This window comes from Vulpes lagopus, chromosome 4, assembly GCF_018345385.1.
Source record: "Vulpes lagopus strain Blue_001 chromosome 4, ASM1834538v1, whole genome shotgun sequence".
Lineage (NCBI taxonomy): Eukaryota > Metazoa > Chordata > Mammalia > Carnivora > Canidae > Vulpes > Vulpes lagopus.
The window spans coordinates 97,527,613-97,548,288 of NC_054827.1; the positions used below are offsets into that span (position 1 = coordinate 97,527,613).

General features: G+C 36.6%; 1 protein-coding gene across 3 annotated transcripts in view; it reads left to right on the top strand.

The window, feature by feature from the left end:
• The window catches only part of OTUD7A (OTU deubiquitinase 7A), a 380,270-nt gene that overhangs the window by 229,845 nt on the left and 129,749 nt on the right, over positions 1-20,676 (top strand). The gene's annotated exons all lie outside the window — the stretch shown is intronic.

Below are 20,676 nucleotides of genomic sequence, written 5' to 3' on the forward strand. Positions count from 1 at the left end.
CCAATCCATAAGTGTGGAATGTTTTTTCCATTTCTTTCTGTCTTCTTCAATTTCTTTCATAAGTTTTCAGCGTACAATCTTTGGTTAGGTTGTTCCTGTGTATCTTAGTTTTTAGTGCAATTCTAAATGGGATCGATTTGTTGAATTCTCATTCTGCTATTTCGTTGTTGGTATATAGAAATGCAATAGACTTCTGTGCATTGATTTTATATTTTGTGACTTTGCTGAATTCCTGTATCAGTTCTAGCAAGTTTTTTGTAGTCTTTCAGGTTTTCTATGTAGAGTTTCATATCATCTGTGAAAGTGAAATTTTGACTTCTTTGTCGATTTGGATTCCTTTTATTTCTTTTTGTTGTCTGACTGCTGAGGCTAGCCCTTTGTCTTTTTATTAGAGGATTTAGTCCACTTACACCTAGAGATTATTATTGAAAGATATGAATTTAGTGCCATTGTATTACTTGTAAAGTTGCTATTCCCATAGATTGTCTCTGTTCCTTTCTAGTCTTTGTTACTCTTGGGCTTTTTCTCTGCTTAAAGGGTCTCCTTTAATATTTCTTGCAGGGCTGGTTTAGTGTTCACTAATTCCTTTAGTTTTTGTTTGCCTTGGGAACTCTCTACCTCTCCTTGTATTCTGAATGACAGCCTTGCTGGATAAAGTATTCTTGGCTGTGTATTTTTCCCATTTAACTCATTGAATATATCATGCCAGTCCTTTCTAGCCTTCCAGATCTCTGTGGACAGTTCTGTTGCCAGTTTTATGTGTCTACCCTTGTAGGTTAAGGACATCTTCTTTCTAGCTGATTTTAGAATTCTATTAATCTTTGTATCTTGCAAGTTTCGCTATGATATGTAGCGGAGTTGACCTGTTTTTGTTTATTTTGAGGGGAGTTCTTGGTGCCTCCTGGACATGAATGCCTGTTTCCTTCCCCAGATTAAGGGAGTTCTCAGCTATAATTTGTTCAAATAAACCTTCTGCCCCTTTCTCCTGATGTTCTTCTGGAACTCCTATGATATGAATATTATTTCATTTCATGTAATAACTGAGTTCCCTAACTCTGCCTGCATGATCTAATAGTTTTCTTTCCCTCTTCTTTTGGCTTCATTATTTTCCATATTTTATTTTTTATAGCCCTGATTCACTCTTCTACTTCATCCACCTACATTTTTGTGGCCTCCACTTGGGATTGCATCTTAGCTATAGCATTTTTAATTTCAGCCTGACTAGATTGTAGTTCTTTTATCTCTATAGTAAGGGATTCTCTAGTGTCTTTTTATGCTTTTTTTCAAGTCCAGCTAGTATCCTTATCATTGTTTTAAATTTTAGTTCAGACATCTTACTTATATCTGTATTGATTAAATTCTTGTCTGTGAGTACTGCCTTCTGTTCTTTCTTTTGGGGTGAATTTCTACATTTTTTTCATTTTTGTCCAGAAAAGAAAAGAAGAAAGAAAAAGAAAAAAACAACAAAAGTAACAACAGTAACAGCAAGAACAAAACAAAAAACTAGATCCTTGGTTTGTTTTGGTCTGCTTGTTAAAAGAAACTAATTCTCAAGATAAGAAAGAAAGGTGTGTGTGTGTGTGTGTGTGTGTGTATGTGTGTGTATCAAAAGGGAAGGATACAAAAAATAAAACATAAAGCACATATAAAAATTAGAAAATAAAAGAATTGAAAAAAGAAAGTAAATGAAAAATAATACAAAAAATAAAGAATAAAAGTACAAAGGAGGCTAAATGCTATTCTCTCCTAAAGCTGAAGCTTTTCAGCCCTCTATGATCAGTAAACTTGGTGCTATGGAGTTGTTTATGCTGATCTTCGGGGGAAGGGCCTGTTGCTCTCAGTTTCTGGTGGACTTACCCAAATGGAGATGCACCTCCAGAGCTTGGGGAGGCAAGGCTTGATGTAAGCGGCTCCAGCCTCCACTAGGTGGCACTGTTTTGCTCTCTGAAGGCTTTTAGCACTTATGGGCATGATAAATATGGCTGTGCCCTTCTCTCCAGCCTTGAGCTGGTAATTTGCACCCCCACTCCTCCCAGTTTTTAGTGAACCCTCACAGAAAAGCAATAAATCACTCCTGTCTCGCTGGTTTCCTACAAAACTCGATGTTCATCCTATCTGTGTCTGAGCGTTTTTATCTCAGGCATGGGACTGAGTTTCAAAATTCCAACTTTTAGGGATTCCTGCAGCAGGGACCCATGCTGAGGGTCTCACCACACTTCTGCCTTTTGCTGGACCTGTCCCAGGAAAGCCATTACACAACCACACAGCAGTTCAGAGTTTATAGCAACACGGAGCAGAAAGCCGGCACTTAGACTCACTATTCTCAGCTGGCTTCCACACTCCTATGCCTGGGAACTCTGTGGAGCTCAGGCACCACCAGTTCATCTTGCCACCATGAGGAGCCTCAACCCATCCTGTCACACCTGGGATTCTGCCCTACTTCACCACCTGAGCACTGTTAAGCCATGTTCCCCACTGGAACAGACTTCCAGAAGTTGAGATTTTGTGCTCTGCTGCTTATATTGTTTTGCAGTAGTTTCCCTAAGCAGGCTCCCTCCTCTCCACCATATCCTCAGCTATATCACACCAGATTCAGGTGTCTGAAACTCCTGCTTTCTAAAAGGTAGTCACTTTTCTACTTGTAGCCTTGCGGTATTTGTTTCCTCAGAACTCCAGTTGATTTCTGAGGTGTTCAGAATGATTTGATAACTATCTAGCTGTATTCAAAGATGAGACAACTTAGAGTCCCCCTACTACTCCACCATCTTAACTCTTCCACCAAAGTCAAAATGCCAGACATGGCCATATCCCCAGGGACTGAGGAGACAGCAGTGAGCTGGAGCCCTGAGTCTTAGCTCTCGGCAGAAGGGAGGCCAGGTCACCCCGAGCATGAGGACCTTGCCTAGGCTCGGCAGGCAGCTCTGGATACCACTGAGGTCACAGTATACAGAAAGACAATCAAGAGAAATCTAGGGGAAGCTGGAAACCATCAGGTTATTGAAGCCACAAAGGGGGCAGAAAATATAGAGGAAAGAAGGCTTATCAGATTTTCTTCCTAAACCTCTTTGAAATAACAGCATGTTTTAATCAGATACTTTCTGCTCCATGTGCTGCCACCAAAGTGATCTTTTTAAGTTCAATTTTGGAGGGAGGGGCAAGATGGCAGAAGAGTATGGGTCCTCAACTCACCTGGCCCCACAAATTTACCTACATAACTCTCAAAACATCCTGAACACCTATGAATTTGACCTGGGATTTAAAGACAGAACAGCTGGAATGCTACAGAGAGAAATTTTCACTTCTAACAAGGGTGTATTTTCCTTAGGTCGTGATTGATCTTTTTGACTCACCCCACTCATACAGCCACTCTGCACTGGACAAATGACTAGAAAAAAAGAACTCAGCACAAAAGAAAGAAACGGAAACAGCACTCGCTGCCACAGAGTTACAGAATTTGGATTTCAATACCGTGTCAGAAATTCAATTCAGAAGTACAATTATTAAGCTGCTGGTGGCTCTGGAAAAAAGAATAAAGAACTCTAGAGACTTCGTTACTGCAGAATTGAGATCTAATCAGGCCGAAATTAAAAATAGATTAAATGAGATGCAACCCAAACTGGATGTTCTAACTCCTAGGGTTAATGAGGTGGAAGACAGAGTGAGTGACATAGAAGATAAGTTGATGGTAGGCAAGGAAGCTGAGGGAAAAAATGAAAAACAACTAAGAGCTCATAAGGAAAGTCTTGGGGAAATAAATGAGAGCTTGAGAAGGAAGAATATATATCTAATTGAGATTCCAGAAGAGGCTGAGAGAAAGGACCACAAAGTACATTTGAACAAATCATAGCTGAGAACTTCCCAAATCTGGGGAAGGAAACAGGCATTCAGATCCAAGAGATAGATAGGACCCCCCAAAAAATCAACAAAAACCATTCAACACCTCAGTATTTAATAGTGAAACTTGCAAATTTCAAAGATAAAGAGAAAATCCTTAAAGCAGCTAGAGACAAGAGATTCTTGACTTATATGGGGAGAAATACCAGATTAACAGCAGACCTCTCCACAGAGACCTGGAAGGCCAGAAAGGACTGGCAGGATATATTCAGGGCACTACATGAGAAGAACATGCAGCCAAGAATACTCTCTCCAGCTAGGCTCTGATTCAGAATAGAAGGAGAGATAAAGAGCTTCCAAGATAGGCAGAAAATGAAAGAATATCTGACCACCAAACCAGGTCTGCAAGAAATATTAAGGGGGATCCTGTAAAAGAAAGAGGAAGCCCAAAGATATAATCCACAAAACAGGGACTGAATAGTTCTTACAATGACACTAAATTCCTATCTTTTAATAGTTACTCTGAACATGAATGGGTGAAATGATCCCATCAAAAAACGCAGGGTTTCAACTGAATAAAAAAGCAAAACCCACCTATTTACTGTCTACAAGGACACCTGAGGACACCTCCAGCCTGAAAATGAGGGAGTGGAGAACCACTTGCCATTCAAATGATCCTGAAAAGATAGCAATCCTTGTATCAGATAAATTAGGGTTTATACCAAAGACTGTACTAAGAGATGAAGAGGGATCATACTTAAAGGGTCAATGCAACAAGAAGACCTAACAATCATGAATGTTTATGCCCTTAATGTGGGAGCTGCCAAGTATATCAATCAATAACCAAAGTAAAGACATACTTAGATAATGATACACTAATAGTAGGAGACTTCAACATGGCACTTTTAGCAAATGACAGATATTCTAAGCACAACATCACCAAAGAAACAAGGCCTTAAATGATACACTGGACCAGATGGATTTCACAGATATATACAGAACTTTCCCTCTGAACACAACTGAATACACATTCTTCTCAAAGTACACATGGAACTTTCTCCAGAATAGACCACATACTGCATCACAAATCAGGTCTTAACTGATACCAAAAGATTGGAATTGTCTCCTGCATATTTTCAAACCATAATTCTTTGAAACTAGAACTAAACCACAAGAAGAAGTTTGGAACAAACTCAAACACATGGAGGTTAAAGAGCATCCTACTAAAAGACGAATGGTTCAACCAGGAAATTAGAGAAGAATTAAAAAGATTCATGGAAACTAATGAAAATGAAGATACAACTGTTCAAAATCCTTGGGATACAGCAAAAGTGGTCCTAAGAGGGAAATACATAATACAAGCCACCTGCAAAAAAATTGGAAAAAATCAGGTACACAAGCTAACCTTGCACCTAAAGGAATTAGAGAAAGAACAGCAAGTAAAACCTACACCAAGCAGAAGAGAGATAATAAAGACTCAAGCAGAACTCAATGAAATGGAGACCAGAAGAACTGTAAAGATCAACAAAACCAGGAGTCAGTTCTTTGCAAGAATTAATGTGATAGACAAACCTCTAGCCAGCTTTATTAAAAAGAAAAGGGAAAAGACTCAAATTAATAAAATTGCAAATGAAAAAGGAGAGATTACAACCAAGACCAAGGAAATACAAACGGTTTTAAAACTTATTATGAAAAAAAAAGTATTATGAGCAGCTATATGGCAACAAATTAGGCAATCTAGAAGAAATGGATGCCTTTCTGGAAAACCACAAATTACCGAAACTCGAACAGGAAGAAATAGAAGACCTGAATAGGCCAATAACCAGCGAGGAAATTGAAGCACTCATCAAAAACCTCCAAGACACAAAAGTTCAGGGCCAGGTGACTTCCCAGAGGAATTCTATCAAACGTTTAAAGAAGAAATAATATCTGTTCTACTAAAACTGTTTCGAGGGATAGAAAGGGATGGAATACTTCCAAACTCTTTTTATGAGGCCAGCATTACCTTGATTCTAAAACCAGGCAAAGACCTCACCACAAAGGAGGATTATAGACCAATATTCCTGATGAACACAGATGCAAAAATTCTCAACAAGTTATTGCTAATAGGATCCAATAGTACATTAAGAAGATTATTCACCATGACCAAGTGAATCCCCCAAGTGGGATTTATACCCAGGATGCAAGGGTGATTCAACACTCCTAAAACAACGTGATAGATTACATCAATAAGACTATAGACAAGAACCATATGATCTTCTCAATAGATGCACAGAAAGCATTTGACAAAATACAGCATCCATTCCTGCTAAAACTCTTCAAAGTATAGGGATAGAGGGAATAATCCTCAGCATCTTAAAAGCCATCTACAGAAAGCCCACAGCAAATATCATTCTCAATGGGGGAAACACTGGGAGCCTTTCCCCTAAGATCAGGAACATGACAGTGATGTCCACTCTCACCACTGCTATTCAACATAGTCCTAGAAGTCCTAGCCTCAGCAATCAGACAACAAAAAGAAATAAAAGTCATTCAAATTGGCAAAGAAGAAGTCAAACTCTCCCTCTTTGCCGATGACATGAAACTCTACATAGAAAACCCAAAGGACTCCGCCCCAATATTGCTAGAACTCATACAGCAATTTGGTAGCGTGGCAGGATACAAAATCAATGCCCAGAAGTCAGTGGCATTTCTATACACTAACAATGAAACTGAAGAAAGAGAAATTAAGGAGTCAATCCCATTTACAATTGCACCCAAAAGCATAAGATACCTAGGAATAAACCTAACCAAAGAGGTAAAGGATCTATACCCTAAGAACTACAGAACACTTCTGAAAGAAATTGAGGAAGACACAAAGAGATGGAAAAATATCCCATGCTCATGGATTGGAAGAATTAATATTGTGAAAATCTCTATGCTCCCCAGGGCAATTTACACCTAATGCAATCCCTATTAAAATACCATGGACTTTCTTCAGAGAGTTGGAACAAATCATCTTAAGATTTACATGGAATCAGCAAAGACCCCAAATACCAGGGGAATATTGAAAAAAAAAAACCAATGCCAGGGGCATCACAGTGCCAGATTTTTAAGCTGTGTTACAAAGCTGTGATTATCGAGACAGTGTGGTACTGGCACAAAAACAGACACATAGATCAATGGAACAGAATAGAGAATCCAGAAGTGGACCCTCAACTTTATGGTCAACTAATCTTTGACAAAGCAGGAAAGACTATCCACTGGAAGAAAGACAGTCTCTTCAATAAATGGTGCTGGGAAAATTGGACATCCACATGCAGAAGAATGAAACTAGACCACTCTCTTGCACCATACACAAAGATAAACTCAAAATGTATGAAAGATCTAAATGTGAGACAAGATTCCCTCAAAATCCTAGAGGAGAACACAGGCAACACCCTTTTCGAACTTGGCCACAGTAACTTCTTGCAAGATACATCTATGAAGGCAAGGAAAAAAAAACAAAAATAAACTATTGGGACTTAATCAGGATAAAAAGCTTCTGCACAGCAAAAGAAACAGTCAAGAAAACTAAAAGACAATCTGTAGAATGGGAGAAGATATTTGCAAATGATATATCAGATAAAGGGCTAGAGGTCTATAAAGAATTTATTAAACTCAACACACAAGATACAAACAATCCAATCATGAAATGGGCAGAAAACATGAACAGAAATTTCACCAACAACATATGTTCAACAAATACGTGAGAAAATGCTCTGCATCACTTGCCGTCAGGGAAATACAAATCAAAACCACAATGAGGTACCACCTCACACCAGTGAGAATGGTGAAAATTAACAACACAGGAAACAAAAATATTGGAGACAATGTGGAGAAAGAGGAACCCTCTTACACTGTTGGTGGGAATGTGAAGTGGTGCAGACACTCTGGAAAACTGTGTGGAGGTTCCTCAAAGAATTAAAAATAGAGCTACCCTACAACCCAGCAATTGCACTACTGGGTAGTTACCCCAAGGATACAGATGTAGTGAAAGACCAGGACACCTGCACCCCAACGTTCATAGCAGCAATGTCTACAATAGCCAAACTGTGGGAGGAGCCTTAATGTCCTTTGACAGATGAATGGATAAAGAAGGGGTGGTCTATATATACAATGGAATATTACTCAGCTATCAGAAAGGATGAATATCCACCATTTGCCTTGATGTGGATAGAACTAGAGGGTGTTATGGTGAGGGAAATAAGTCAATCAGGGAAGGACAATCATATGGTTTCACTCATACGGGGAATATAAGAAATAGTGAAAGACATTATAAGGTAAAGGAGGGGAACTGAGTGGGGAAAATTAGAGACAGAGACAAACCATGAGAGACTCCTAAATCTGGGAAAGGAACAGTGTTATGGAAGGGGAGGTGGGCGGGGGAATGGGGTAACTGGGTGACAAGCACTGAAGAGGACACTTGATGGGATGAGCACTAGGTGTTATACTATATGTTGGCAAATTGAACTTCAATAAAAACAAATGAAAAAAAAAGTCCAAATGCCAGCAAAGAGTGTTTTAAAACAAAGTACCAGGAAACATCTGGTTCCCGACTAGATGGAGTATCAGAAAGTGGGTTTACTCTCATGTTTGGAAAAGAATAAAAAGCAGTATAAATGAAACAAAACACTTAATATTAGACAGTGAAGGACAGTGATCCCCAAACGATGAAAATCAAACATTAGTCCTAGGGTTGCCCATCCGATGGCCATGAGAGTGTTTCCAGGATGTAGTGTCGGAAGGAGGAACCCACATGAACTGTGGCAGATGCCCTAATGTGAGGAGACAGAACTAAGAGTCTAGGGATTGAAGGAAACTGGAATTTGACGTTCAAACACAAGATAAGAGAGAGCTAGCACTTATGGTGGGTTTACTTCTACTCAGTGAGTGTGTCTGAGGAAACTATGTGCAGCCAGGGAGAGAGAAAACTAGAAGGATTAGATTAGATGAGACATTACCCACTGCAGACACAGGCCAAGAAAAGTGCCTGTACTCCTCAGCCAAACTAGAAAGCTCTGAATATAACATCTAGAAGAGTCTTGCCTCAGTAGTGGGGAATAATTAGCTCAGGAATAAAAACAGATCTAGTCACACTGATGAACCTTAAAAGTAATACCCAAAAGGACTAAATTGTTTCCAATAAATATAACTACATTCCATAAAAAAGCTCAGTGATAGTTTTACAATACGAATATAAACTTGTCCAGCACCAAACGATATAAAATCCACCGTGTCTGGCAACCAATCAAAAGTTACTAGTGAAGCAAAAAAAGCAAGATAATGAGGAGACATTATTTGAATCAAACTAACCTGGACTTATCAGATGTTATAATTATCAGACAAACATTAAATGTTAGTAAAACTGCATTCTGTATATCTGAAACATTAAGGACATAGAAGATATTTTTAAAGACCCAAATCAAACCTCCAGAAATTAAAACTACCATACCTAAGAAGAAAAATAACTCAATAGGATTAACAGTGGATTGGATATCACAGAAGAAAGATTAAACATAAACAGCAGTAGAAATTATCCAAAATGAAATAGAGAAAATAGGATTAACAGGGAAAACATCAATGAGCTATGGGGAAGGTGTAGTCAGCCTTACATGTGTATAGTTGGAGTCCCTGAAAGAGGAACATGGGGTGACGAAGAAATATTTGAAGAAATAAGCAGTACTTTGGTGGGAATTTATATATCTAACCACCTTTATTAGAAAATAATCAAGGCCTCCAATCAGTGACCTCAATTTCTACCTTAAAAGCTAGAAAAATAAAAGCTAATTAAATCCAAAGCAAAAGAAGTTAAAGAAAAAGTTGAATAATAAATAGCAGAATAGAAGTTAATGAAATAGAGCACAGAAAAACAATAGAGAAACTCAATAAAACCAAAGGCAGATTTTCTGAGATCAATGAAATTGATAAACCTTGGGATGCCTGGGCCACTCAGCAGTTGAGCATCTGCCTTTGGCTCAGGATGTGATCCCAGGTCTGGGATCGAGTTCCGCATCGGTCTCCCTGCGAGGAGCCTGCTTCTCCCTCTGCCTATGTCTCTGCTTCTCTCTGTCTCTCATGAATAAATAAATAAAATCTTTTAAAAAATTAATAAACCTTTAGACAAATTATCAGGGAAAAAAGGAGATGCAAATTAATATAAAGAATGAGAGATGACTTCAGTATAGGTTGTACAAGTACTAAAATAATTATAAGGGAATATTATGGGTAATCTATACCAATAATCACAGCTTACATGAAATCAACAAATCCCTTGAAAGTTGTAAACTACCAAGCCTAATACAAGAAAATATATATAGGGATGCCTGAGTGACTCAGCAGTTAAGTGTCTGCCTTTGGCTCAGGTCATGATCCTGGAGTCCCGGGATTGAGTCCCACATCAGGCTCCCTGCATGGAGCCTGCTTCTCCCTCTGCCTATGTCTCAGCCTCTCTCTTTCTGTGTCTCTCATGAATAAATAAATAAAATCTTTTAAAAAGGAAAAAATAAATAACATGGATATCTCTGTATCTGTTCAAGAAATGTATATTGAAAAAGCCTTCCTACAAAGATAATGCAGGCATAGATCGCTTCACTGGTAAATTCTATTACACATATAAAGAAGAGATTATACCAATTCTACACAAATTCTTCCAGAAAATTGAAGAAGATATACTTCCCAATTCGTTTTTTGAGTCCAGCATTATCCTACTACAAAATGAAACAAAACTACATACAGATATTCCTGATGAAGATCAGTTGGAAACTCTGAACAAAATTTTAGCAATTTGAATTCTGCAATATGTAAAAAGGATAACACATTATGATCAAGTGGGTTATATCTTAAGAATGCAAAACTAGTTTAATATTCAAATATCAATCATTGTAATTTATCATATTAACAAGCCCAAAACCAGAAATTTTATGACCATGTTGATAGGTACAGAAAGAGTCTATGATAAAATCCAACTGCATTCTTATTAAAAAAAAAAAAAACTCTCAGAAAACTCGGAATAGAAGGGTACTTCCTCAATACAATCTAGAACATTGACAAAACAAAACAAACAAAAAACAAGCAAACAACAATAAAAAAGAACCTACAATTACCATGATGCTTACTGGTGAAAGAAAGAGTATTTTCCCCTAATGTCAAGACAAGGATGCCCACTTTCACAGTTGCTATTCAATATTTCCCTGGAGATTTTGTTTGGTGCAGTAAAGCAAAGACCATCTAGATTGAAAAGGAAAAGTAAGCTCTTCTTTACTCACAGAAAACAAAATGACCTATGTATAAGATTCAGTAGTATTTACAAAATAGTTGTTAGAACTAATAAATGAGTTCATCAGTGTTGCAGTATACAGGATCAGTAGACAGAAGTCTTTTATTCCTGCATATTTGCAATGAATAAGTGGAAATTGAACTTCCAAAATAACTTTTCCATAGCATTGAAAAAAAATGAAATAGTAGGGATATGACAAATGTGTGTTCAGGCCTATACACTGAAACTACACTTTAAGGAAATTAAAGATGTAGATAAAAAGGAAGATGTAGCATGTCCCTGGGACAGAAGACTCAATATTGTTAAGATGTCAGTTCATTCCAAATTGATCTCCTTTTTGGAGTTTTCATTTAAATTCCAGTATAGTTAACATACAGTGTTATATTAGTTTCAGGTGTACAGTATAGTAACTCAGCCATTTCATACATTGCCCAGTGCTCATCACAAGTACACTCCTTAATCCTCATCACCTATTTAACCCATCCCACTCCACCCCACCCCAGTTTGTTTTCTATGATTGTTACTTGATTTGTCTTTCTTCTTTTTCCCCCTTTGCTTCTTTGTTTTCTTTCTTAAATTCCACTTATGAGTGAAATCAAATGATACTTGTCTTTCTCTGACTGACTTATTTCACTTAGCGTTATACTGTCTAGCTCCATCCATGTCATTGAATATGGCAAAGTTGCTTTTATTTTATGGCTGAATAATATTACATCATGTATATATACACATCACTCTTCTTTATCCATGGACACCTGGGCTGCCCAGTTGTCTTGGCTATTATAAATAATGCTGCTATAAACTTATGGGTGCATGTATCCCTTTTAATTAGTGTTTTTGTACCCTTTGGGAAAATACCCAGTAGTGTGATTGCTAGATCATAGAGTAGTTCTATCTTTAATTTTTTGAAGAAACTCTATACTGTTTTCCACAGTGGTACACCAGTTTGCATTCCCACCAACAGCGCATGATTATTCCTTTTTTCTCAATGTTCTCCCCAACACCTGTTGTTTCTTGTATTGTTGATATCAGCCATTATGACAGGTGTGAGGTGATAACACATTGTAGTTTTATTTACATTTCCCTAATGATAAGTGATGATGAATATCTCTTCATGTGTCTGTTGGACATCTAGGTGTCTTCTTTGGAGAAATGTCTGTTCATATCTTCTGCCCATTCTTTAATTGGACTATTTAGTTTTGGATATTGAGTTGTATAAGTTCTTCATATATTTTTGACACGAACCCTTTATCAGATATGTCATTTGCTAATATCTTCTCCCATTCAGTAGATTGCCTTTTAAGGTTTTGTTGATTTTTTTTTCCTTCACTGTGCGGAAGCTTTTTATTTTGATGAAGTCCCAATAGATTATTCTTGCCTTTTGTTTGCCTTGCCTCAGGATTATCTAGAAAAAAGTTGGTATGGCCAATGGCAGAGAAGTTACTGCCTGTATTCTGTTCTAGGATTTTTGTGGTTTCAGGTCTTACATTCAGATCTTTAGTCCATTTTTAATTTATTTCTGTGTATGGGGTAAGAACGTGGTCAGTTTCATTCTTATGCATGTTGCTGTCCAGTTTTCCCAACACCATTTGTTGAAGAGACATTCTTTTTCCCATTGGATATGCTTTCCTGCCTCCTTGAAAATTAACTGACCATATAGTTGTGATCATTGCTGGGTTTTCTCTTCTGATCTATTGACCTATGCACCCATTTTTGTGCCAGTACCATACTATTTTGATTACTACAACTTTGTAATATAATCTGAAGTCCATAATTGCAATGACTCCAGCTTTGCTTTGCTTTTTTTTTCCCCCAAGATTGTTTTGGCCATTCAGGGTCTTTTGTGGTTGCATACAAATTTTAGGATTTTTTTGTTCCAGTTTTGTTAAAAAATGCTGTTAGAAAAGACACACACACACACACACACACACACACACAAAGGCTGTTAGTATTTGGTAGGATTAAATCTGTAGATTTCTTGGGATTAATATAGACATTTTAGCAATATTTGTTCTTACCATCCATGAGCATGGAGTGTGTCTTTCCATCTCTTTGTGTTCTCTTCAGTTTCTTTCAACAGCGTTTTATAGTTTTCAGAGTACAGGTCTTTTACTTCTTTGGTTCTGTTTATTCCTAGGTATCTTATTATTTTTAGTACAATTGTAAATGGGTTTGTTTTCTTAATTTCTCTTTTGCTGCTTCATTATTGGCATATAGAAGTGCAATACATTTCTATACATTGGTTTTGTATCCCGTGACTTTACTGAATTCATTTATCAGTTCTAGTAGTCTTTGTGTGGAGTCTTTCAAGTTTTCTATATATGGTTATCACGTCATCTGCAAATAGTGAAAGTTTTACTTCTTCTTTATTGAATGCATGCCTTTTATTTCTTTTTGTTGGCTGATTGCTATGGCTAGAACATCCAGTACTATGTTGAATAAAAATGGTGAGACTGTACATCCTTCTGTTGTTCCTGATCTTAGGGGACAAGCTCTCAATTTTTCCCCATTCAGTATGATATTTACCATGGGTGTTTCATATATGGCCTTTATTACATGGAGGTATGTTCCCTTTAAACCTACTTTGTTGAGTACTTTTATCATGAATGGATGCTATACTTTGTCAAATGCTTTTTCTTCATCTATTGAAATGATTGTATAATTCTTATTGTTCTCTTGTTGATGTGATATATCACATTGACTTGCAAATATTGAAATATTGAATATTCCTTGTAATCCAGGAATAAATCCCACTTGATTGTAGTGAATGACTTTTAATGAATTGTTGGATTCAGTTTGTTTGTATATAGTTGAGGATTTTTGCATCTGTGTTCATCAGGGATATTCACCAGTAGTTCTCTTTTTTCGGTGGTGCTGTTATCTGATTTTAGTATCAGGGTAAAACTGGCCTCATAGAATGAGTTGGAGGTTTTTATTCCTTTTCTATTTTTTGGAATAGTCTGAAAGTAATAGATATTAACACTTCTTTATTTTTATTTTTTAAATATTTTATTTATTTATTCATGAGAGACAGAGAGGAGAGAGAGAGAGAGAGAGAGAGAGAGAGGCAGAGACACAGGCAGAGGGAGAAGCAGGCTCCATGCAGGGGGCCCAATACAGGACTCTATCCTGGAACTCTGGGATCATGCCCTGAGCCAACGGCAGACACTCAACTGCTGAGCCACCCAGGCATCCCTAGATATTAACACTTCTTTAAACGTTTGGTGGAATTCACCTGTAAATCCATCTGGCTCTGGACTATTGTTTTCTGGGAAATTTTTTATTCCTGATTCAATTTCTTTGCTGGCTATTGGCCTTTTTAAGTTTTCTAATCCTGTTTCAGTTTGGTAGGTTATGCATTTCTAGGAATTTATCCATTTCTTCCAGGTGGTCTAAATTATTCACATATAATTTTTCATAATATTCTCTTATAATTGTTTTATTTCTGTGGTGTTGGTTGTTATTTCTCCTCTTTCATTTCTGATTTTGTTTATTTGAACCCTTTCTCCTTTTCTCTTGATAAGTATGGCTAGAGGCTTATCAATTTTATTGATTTTTTTTTCAAAAAGCCAGATCCTGGTGTCATTGATCTATTCCATTGCTTTTTAAAGCTTCTATATCGTGTATTTCTGCTCTAATCTTTACTATTTCCTTCTTTCTGCTGGTCTTAGGTTTTGTTTAGTGTTTTTTTTTTCTAGATCCTTTAGGTTTAAAGTTAGGTTGCTTACTGGGATTTTTCTTGCTTATTCAGGTAGACCTGTATTGCTATAAACTTCCCTCTTAGAACCACTTCTGCTGCAACTCAAAAGTTTTGGAGCATCATGTGTTCAGTTCATTTTCATTTGTTTCCATGGTTTATTTTTAATTTTTCTTTGATATTCTGGTTTATTCATTCATTCATTATTCATTCATTATTTAGTAGCATATTATTTAACCTCCATGTGTTTGTGGTCTTTCCAGTTTGTTTCTTGTAGCTAACTTCTAGTTTCATAGTGCTGTCATCAGAAAAGATGCATGATAATGACTTTGACCTTCTTGAATTTGTTGAGATTTGTTTTGTGGGCTAATATGTGATCTATTCTGGAGAATGTTCCATGTGCATCTGTGAAGAATGTATTCTGCTGTTTTAGGATGGAATGTTCTGAATACATCTGTTAAATCCATCTGGTCCAATGTGTCATTCAAAGCCATTGTTTCCTTGTTGATTTTCCATTTAGGTAACCTGTCCATTGATGTAAGTAGGGTGATAAAGTTCCCTTCTGTTAGGTATTATTATCAATCAGTTCATTTATGTTTGTTATTAACTGTTTTTATGTTTTGAGTGCTCCTATGTTGGGTGCATAAATATTTACAATTGTTGTATCTTCTTATTGGATTGTTCCCTTTATTATTATATAGTGTCCTTCTTTGTCTCTTGTTACAGTCTTTCTTTTAAAGTCTATTTTTTCCAGTATAAGTATTCTTACCCAGGCTTTCTTTTGATATCCATTTGCATGATAGATGTTTCTCCATCCCCTCACTTTCGATCTGCAGATGTATTTAGGATCTAAAATAATTCTCTTATAGGCAGCATATAGGTGTGTCTTGCTTTTTTATCCATTCTGTCATGCTGTGTGATTTTCAATTAGAGAATTTAGTTCATTTTCATTAAAGCAATTATTGATAGATATGTATTTGTTATCATTCTATTATTTGCTTTTGTGGCTGTTTCTGAAGGTTTTCTCATCTTTCTTTCATGGTTTGCTGGTTTTCTTTAGTGATATATTTGGATTTCTTTCTCTTTATTCTTCACATATTTATTGTTTTTTGATATATGGTTATTAGTTCTGCAAATAACTTCTGCACATACAAGTCTATATTAAGTTGATGGTCATTTAAGTTTAAACCCATTCTTTACTCCTTTCCTCCTCACACTTGAGGTACATGTTATATATTTACATCCTTTTATTTTGTGAGTGCTTTTGTGTTTTCTAACTTCATTCTGCCACTTTTGGTCTTTCTTTTCTACTCAGAGTCCCCTTTAATATTTCTTGCAGGGCTAGTTTAGTGATCATGAACTCCTTTAGTTTTTGTTTGTCTGGGAAATTCTTTATCTTTCCTTCTATTCTGCATGATAGCTTTGCTGGATAGGGTATTCTTGGCTGCAGATTTTTCCCATGCAGCACTTTAAATATATCATGTCACCTTCTCTAGCTTGCAAAATTTCTGTTGAAAAATTCCTTCTAGCTATATGGAGTTTCCCTTGTAAGGTACTGTCTTCCTTTGTCTTGTTGCTTTTTATATTTTTTTTCTTTAGCAGTTTATTACCAAATTTAATTACAATATATCTTGGTGTGTATCTGGTTTTGTTGATTTTTGTTGGTGGTTCTCTGTACCTCCTGGGTCCAGATACCTGTTTCCTTCCCAGATTAAGGAAGCTTTCAGCTATTATTTCTATGAATAAATATTCTCTCCCCCCCTTTCTTTCTCTTCTACTTCTGAGCCTCCTGTACTGTGAGTGTTATTATATTTGATAGAGTCACTGAGTTCCCTAAGTCTATTCTCATTTTGCATAATTCTTTTCTCTCTCTTTTGTTCAGCTTGACTGCTTTCCATTATTCGGTCTTCTTGGTCACTAATTCATTCCTCTAATTCTACCATCTTGTTGTTCATTCCGTAAGATCTGTTTCTCGTTTTGTTTGTTGAGCCCTTTATCTCTACTATGTTATTCCTTATCTTTCTGTTAAGAGTCCCATTGATGTCTTTCACTCTTTTCTCAAGTCTAGTGAGTATCCTTATGATCATTACTTTAAATACTCCATCAGGCATTTTACTTATATCTGTTTTGCTTAGATCCCTTGCCATGGCCTTGTTCTGTTCTTTCATTTGGAATAAATTACTCTGTCTTCTCATTTTGTCTAAGTCGAGTCCCACGTCAGGATTCCTGCGTGGAGCCTGCTTCTCCCTCTGCCTGTGTCTCTGCCTCTGTGTGTGTGTGTGTGTGTGTGTGTCTCATGAATAAATAAATAAAATCTTTTTAAAAAATAAAATAAAATAAATGATGGTGGAATGATTGGATATTCATTTGCAAAAAAAAAAATGAAGTTTGATTTGTATCTCATGCCTATATCAAAGATTACTTCAAAATGGATGATAGACTTAAATTTAACACCTAAAAATCTTTAAGAAAAAGCATCAGAGAAATCTTTATCACCTTGAACTATTTTTCCAGCTTTATTGTGGTCTAACTGATAAATAAAATTACAAGATATTTGAAGTGTACACATGATGACTTGATACATGTATACATTGTGAAAGTATTCCCCTAACAAGTTAATTAATACATACATCATATCACATATTTACCCTTTTCCTTCTCTCTCTCTCTCTCTCTCTCTCTCTCTTCTTTTTTTTTTTTTTGGTGAGAAAATTTAAGTTCTTCTTTTTTAGGAAATTTGAGCTATACATTACAGTGTTACCAACTATAGCAACCATGTTATATGTTAGATTCTCCGACGTTTTTTATCTTATAACTGAGAGTTTGAATTCTTCACCAACCTCACCCTATTTCCCCTGCTCACCAGGCCCTATCAACCACTTTTCTATTCTCCATTTCTGTGAGTTCTGTTTTTTTGTTCTGTTCTGTTCTGTTTTGTTTTGTTTTGTTTTTTTAAGATTCTCCACAAAAGCTATGCCATGCAGTAGTTGACCCTTGAACAACATGGGAGTTAGGGGTGCCAGCATACCACATTGAAAATCCACATATAATTCTTGACTCCCCCCAAACTTAACTACTGATAGCCTACTGTTGACCAGGAGCCTTACCAATAATGTGAACAGTCGATTAACACATACTTTGTATGTTATGTGTATTGTATGCTGTATCCTTACAATTAAAGTAAGCTAGAGAAAAGAAAATATTAAGTAAATCATAAGAAAAAGAAGATACACTTATAAGAAGAAATACTTGTACTGTATTTATCAAAAAGACCTACACATAAGTGGACCTACACAGTTCAAACCTGTTATTCAAGAGTCAACTGTATTTGTCTTTCTCTGTCTGACTTATATCACTATGCATAATACCTACCAGATTCATCCATGTTGTCACAAATGAAACATCCTTCATTTTTAAAGGATGCTGAATTTTTTTCAGATGCTTTTTTGACATCTATTGAGGTGATTATATGCTATTTATATATCATTTCATTAACAGTATATCATATTGACTACTTTATGGATGCTTAAATCACCAGAGTCAAGAATCCAGGAATGGTTTAGCTAGATGGTTTTCTGGCTCCAAGTCATTCCTGAGATTACAGTCAAGTTTGGCTGCCATTACCTGAAGCTCAACTGGGGCTGGAGGCTCTGTTTCCAGGCTTGCATGGTAGCCAACAGTCCTCCATTCTGCATTCATGATTGGCAGGAGACCTCTATTTCTCTCTACACTCCTGATTATCCTCATAAGATGTCAGTTGACTTTCCCCAGAGTGAGTGATGAAAAAGAGAGAGACAGACAGACAGACATTCCCACAGTGGAAGCCACAATATTTTATAACATAATCTTGGACATGACATCCCATCACTTATGGCAGGGACCACACAAAGGTATAAATTACAGTAAGTGGGGGCTGTCTTGAAGTCTGGCCACCACTTCTCCCACATGCAGAGAAGACTGAAGCAGATGCTAGTAGGGGAGGGAAATTGTAAGCAGGGCCAATAGGAGTATCCAGTACTGAAGTGTTTCTGTGAAGTTGTCTGAAGCCAGTTAGACCATTCCGTGTCTAAGGTCGAGTCCTTCTGGCCTGCTAGACCATTGGGCCAAGGAGTTTGACTCTTTGAATCTCTTTCTGTAGCTGTTAAATAGTGGTGTGATTAAATGAAATAATGTACATACAGCACCATAATGACACAAAATAGGGCCTCAGTAGAGGACAGTTATCAATAGTTTATACAAATTGCAATCAAGCCTTTCATCCACTATAATTTTATCCCATTTTACTGTTGAGGACTACATGTGCCAAAGTCCATCTGGGAAGAACCCAATAGAATAACTGAGAAGCCCTTGAAAAATGCTAGTTTCAAATTCATTTTTTTCCTGATATTTAGAAAGTCTTATGTCTTCTGTCACTACGTGTCATATGCCTAATTAGTCATGAGTATTCCTCTAATAGCATGCTCCACATTTGTTGTAAAATAGTAATGCTTATGTCATGATCTTGCAGCTTTCAGTATACTCCCTTTTCTTCATGTATGATTCATTTTAGTAATAATAATCAGGCCTATAAGAATAAATACGCTGCATTTAATTTGGTGTTAAATTTAGACCAAGAGTGAATCATAATAGACTAATTAAAAGGTACAAATGGGAGTGCTTGGGTGGCTCAGTTGGTTAAGCATCTCAGGTCATGATCTGAGGGTCCTGGGATCAAGCCCTGCATTGGGCTCCCTGCTTAGTGGGGAGCCTGCTTCTCCTTCTCCCTCTGCCTGCCACTCCCCCTGCTTGTGCTCTCTCCCTGTCAAATCAATAAATAAATAAGATCTTTGTACCAAAAAAGGTACACATGTATAAAACTACATATTTGTTTATATTTTTAAATTTATATTTATAAGCATGCTTATTTTTATTTGTTACAAACTAATAGCTTTCTTAAATGAAAAAAGCTTTTAATATATTTGCTTTGTTTAGGAACATCTTAGATCAGATAATAAAGGTAAGGCCTTTTGGGTTAGCAAAGGATAATAAGTCAACAGAAAAACAATATTTTACATTCCTACAAAACAAAGTATTTCAGTGACCAGCCCCAGTGAAAGTTGAACCTGATTGGTTCAACAGGAAGGTGGGGCATAGGGTTGCAGCATGGTGTGACCATACATGTCCAGAGTGCTCTCTGAACAGAGTCCTAAGACTAACTGCCAAACAACTAAGCTAACTGCCAAGTAACTTCCTAATGTGGGAAATTCTAGAGAAATTTGTGAATTTTGTATTAATAGCTTTTTTTAAAATCAAGTATAATTCTAAGTAACCACCTTCCATGTGACATTGTGCAAAACCTGGTTCACAGTAAATCTAGCAAGACATACAAAGTATTTGAAATTTGATACAAAAAAATGATATTTTAAGTTTCCTTTTGAAGTATTATATACATACAGAAATTATAAAAAATTATAAGTATACAGCCTAATGAATTCTCACAAAGTGTATCACCTTTGCAATCATCATTGCTGTAAATCAAAAACTATTATATTGTCTGCAACTCAGTAGTCCTTTTCCTTCTGTCTTTGTCACTAAACCTTCCTTCTCCCTAGAAATAACCACAGTCATGACTTCTAACATCTTTAGTTTTTCCTGTTCTTGCACTTTGTATACATGTATACAATGTATATTCTTGTGTGTCTCCTTCTTTTCCATTTAGATAGAGGTGGAGGTAGATATAGAGAATCAGGCCTGCCCAGGTTATTGATTATTTTAAGTCTCTTCAAAGAATCACTTTGTGGGTTTATTAACTCTTTCTATTGTTAGTTGTCTCTTTCATTGAGTTCTGAACTTATCTTTATAAATTCTT